This window comes from Octopus bimaculoides, chromosome 23 (assembly GCF_001194135.2).
Source record: "Octopus bimaculoides isolate UCB-OBI-ISO-001 chromosome 23, ASM119413v2, whole genome shotgun sequence".
Classification (NCBI taxonomy): domain Eukaryota; kingdom Metazoa; phylum Mollusca; class Cephalopoda; order Octopoda; family Octopodidae; genus Octopus; species Octopus bimaculoides.
The window spans coordinates 13646413-13650753 of record NC_069003.1 but is presented as its reverse complement, the minus strand read 5'-3'; the positions used below and the strand labels follow the sequence as shown (position 1 = coordinate 13650753).

At 38.4% G+C, this 4341-nt stretch overlaps 1 protein-coding gene across 2 annotated transcripts in view; it reads left to right on the top strand.

The window, feature by feature from the left end:
* The window catches only part of LOC106870848 (eukaryotic translation initiation factor 3 subunit I), a 22840-nt gene that overhangs the window by 1260 nt on the left and 17239 nt on the right, over positions 1–4341 (top strand). The gene's annotated exons all lie outside the window — the stretch shown is intronic.

Here is a 4341-nt window from a genome sequence, read left to right as displayed (position 1 = left end):
TTTATAAGTACTCCATATTTCGGCTGTGTAACCCTGTATGATTTTTTAAAATTCGAAACAGAGTGGAACTTTTGGGATTTATGTGGGGGTGCGGTTAAAAAAATTATAAACATTTTTTGCATAATCGTATGAATTCCCGTGTGTAGAACAAAAATTTCCTGAAAATTCCCCCAAAATAAAGTTATGAGGGATTATATGGGGTGCTTAAACTAGAGAATTCTATCTCGTGTGTCGAAGAATCGGAAAAAATATCTGCTTGTATATTTGTCAGAGTGAGTATATTAATCAAAGTATACGGTATTATTGACCCATTATCTATATATATATATATATATATATATATATATGTATATACACACACACACACACACACTACTTATACAGGCTATACATACATGGATAATTTGTGTAGTCTCCACAGCTTTTTTTATATTTATAAAATGACTATTTATTTGTACACATTATGTTTCTGGGATAAAATTCTATGTCACAGTTATATACTTTTGGTAGGAACCAACTAAAATGCATCTGTCATGGTTCTCTACCTTAGCCCACTGTTCGAACAGCTGGAGGTGCAAGAAAGAGCAAAAGTATGTGTCTGTGTGCACAGGCATGCACGTGTGCACATTTTATTTTAAAGCCACTTTTCAGAAAGTATTACCTAACTTAAAAATAACTTTGTTCTTTTAAGCATATCAAAAATTTTATCAGGTAATTTCATAATTGATGTTCATAAAATCGAGTTTGTTCTAGTTTCACTTTCAATTTCAGCTCAATTAGTTCTTTGTTTTATTGTGAATCCCAACAAAATACTTACAGACCAGCAGATAATCAATGAAAAGCATACAATTACGATACTGGCTCAATCTTTGTTGGATTCAGCGACTTGTATTGCTTGATGGGTCCTCCATGGATTGTTAAAGAATTTTTACATGTGCCCAACATGCAGTGTAGACTTATAGAGGAAACATTAACAATGGTAGTATGTGGTTCTGCAATACATGCAAAAACAAAGCAAGCATTCATCAAAGGAGTTGGTTTGAAAATAGCCATTTAATCATCATTTAACATCCATTGTCCATGGGTTGAACAGCTTGACCAGAGCTGGAGAGCTGCACCAGGCTTCCGTCTGATTTGGCACAGTTTCTACAGCTGGATGCCCTTCCTAATGCCAACCACTTTACAATGCATGCTGGGTGCTTTTACATGGCATTGCACGCACACTTCTATGTGGTACCAACACAGGACTCTTGCAAGCCAATCCTCTTCACCAGAAGGAGTGGCCATAACACTTCTACTGTGGGGTGTGGCTCTTCTTGAGTTAAGCAAGGCACCAGGTATCTCGGTCCTTTCATTCTTCTGTCATATTGCTGAGCCTATAACTTCTCTCAAGAAAGACATTTCTTGTAAGGTTCAGCGCAGCAAGAATACTTGTGTTGATTGGTGCAATTTCTGCCATGAGTTGTGTGAAACGTGCTTAGAAGACAATTCTCAGTAGATTGAAGGGATTTACAATAATGACAAGCCTAATTACCATGGAGGTGGATGAGTGAATTCTCAAGAAGGTTCAGTGGTGAGAAAGTCACTGGATTTTTTGGTGGCATGGAAAGACAATCTAGAAAGTGTTTTCTCATCGAAGATCTGGACTGCAGTGAGAACATTTTGCTTTGGCACAATCACACTTCAGTGGGTTTTGCCCAGCACCCATATCGTTAGCAATGGCAGGTGCTCCTACAACAATATTTACCAGTGGGCAAATGGCATTTATACTCATTCTGTTGTTGTTCACAAGCAGAAATTTTGGATCCTCACACTCAAATTTATGGATGCATACAAAACAGAAAATTTGCCACCAATTTGGAACAAACAATGTGCACTTCCCAAACTATCTCCATAAGTTCATTTGGCAAAACTCTATTCAAAATAAGATTTTTCCTCACTTTTTACTCCTTGTTCAGTTATAATTATGAAATCATCATCAAATGTTTTATTGAAATAAACTAAACTTTTTGGATTACTATGATTTTACAAGCATAAAATAGGAAATTACCCTTAATTATTCCACAGAACTATCTTTTATCTTTCAGTTTTATTTATTCATTGGACTGGATCATAATGGGGCATCACTTCAAAGAGTTTTAGTTTCATAAATCAACCCTACCCTTATTGTTTTTTGTTTTTTTTAATCTAGTACTTTTTCTCTTTCGAACTACAAAGTTATGAGGCATAAGCAAACCTTATTTGTCAAGCAATTGGAGGCAGACATTCACAATGGATTTCTTTCAGTTTCTTTCAACCAAATCCATTCAAAAGGCTTTCGTTGGCCCAAGGTGTTACATAGTGGGACTGAACTCAAAACCATGTGGTCTGGAAGCAAACTTCTTACTACACAGCCATGCCTGCATCTGTTTGTGGTTGAATTTTTAAAATAACTGATTATTAGAAAATGGATTATTTTGTCTTCATATGTGATATTACTTGTTAGGTGAGAAAATTAATCAAACAGATTCTAAGGCTCCATGTTATATAGAATGTTGGGAAGTAGTTGTATGCCCTGCTAGAAATAGCAGCCAGGCGTAGGTATGTGGTAAGAAGCTCACTTCCCAACCACATGGTCCGGGTTCAGTTCCACTATGTGGCAACTTGTGCAAGTGTCTTTTACTATAACCTCAAGCTATAGTAGAAGACAAGGCTGCCTCTATGCTGATGACCTTGCTCTAATAGCTGAATCACTACCAGATCTAGAGAAATGTGGAAGCACGGTCTAGAATCAAAGGGCCTTGGAGTCAATCTGGTAAAAACCAAAGTCTTAGTAAGTAGGAAGGCAGACAAACCACAAATCCCCTCTGTAGGAAAGGTGTAGGTAGAAACTCCATAAGATGTACCCAGCGTAACTATGGACACATAAGAGGTGCAGCAATATCAAAGGATAACTCTCAGAGTTGACATTAAGAAGTGCATCCAGCTGTAAAAACCATGCCAGATTAGATTGGAGCCTGATGCAGCCTCCTGGCTTGCCTGCCCTCAGTCAAACTGTCTAACCCATGCCAGCATGGAAAGCAGATGTTAAACTACGATAATGATGATGACACAAATAAAGGGCTTCTTTCAGTTTCCATCTACCAGATTCACTCTTGCCACACGTTGGGACTGAACTTGAAGTCACATGGTTGGAAAGCAAACTTCTCAATACACAATCATTCCTGCACCTATAGGATGGAATAGCAGTCCATCACAAAGTTAACTCCAGCTATTGCTGCTGCTGGTCGAACTCATTATCAGCCAAGTGAACTGGAGTAGCAATAAATGAAATGCTTTACTCAAGGACACAATATAATTCTCAGTCCAAGGATCAAGACTACAAGCATACAATTGAGTCCCACACACTAAATACTAGGCCAAGGTCCCTCTGAACCCAGGCAGGGAGGTCCATATAAGATTTTTGAGGGTCCACACAAGCAAAATAGTAAATGAGGGATCTACAGTAGTATTTTAACCCTTTAACATTCAAACCTGCCATATCTGGCCCAAATATTCCACCTGTTTTGTGTTCAAACTGACCGGATCTAGCCTTTCACACCTAACCTTCAATTTCTATTCTTAAAGTAAAACAATTACATCATCAAAATTTAGAAGCTACAAGGTAATCATCCTCATCATCATCATCCTTTAACATCCATTTTCCATGCTGACATTGATTGGATGGTTTGACCAGAGTTGGCAAGCTGGAGGGCTGCACCATGTTCCAGTCTGATTTGGCTTAGTTTCTATGGCTAAAACAATATGAATAAATAAGCATTACATTTGACAGAGTAATCTGAATGCTAAAGGGTTAAGGATTCTTTAGCTGTATTTATTGCAAGAAATAGCTAGGTTTCTTTCCCTAATGCTTTACATAGCTAAACATGTCTCAGAGAGTGCTGAGGCAAACCTACACTGTTAAAATCATCATCATTTTGCATCAGTTTAGATAATGTGTGTGTGACGAGCTTCTTTCAGTTTCCATATCAAATCCACTCACAAGGTTTTGATTAGCCTAGAGCTGTAGAAGACGCTTACCCGGGATATCATGCAGTGGGATTGAACCTAAGGCCACATGGTTGGGAAGCAAACTTCATGACCACACAGTCACACAGGTGCCTATGGAGTAAAAGACTAGATGGTCACAACTGGAAGGTCTTTCAACATCACTCTACTCAGTAAGGGCTAACCCGGGGCTAAACACCACTGAGCCAAAATTTGGCCTGGTTTCTATGGCTGGATACCCTTCCTAACACCAACCCCTTCAAGAGTGTAATGAATGCTTTTTATGAGCCCCCAGCACGGGATGCCAGTTAGATG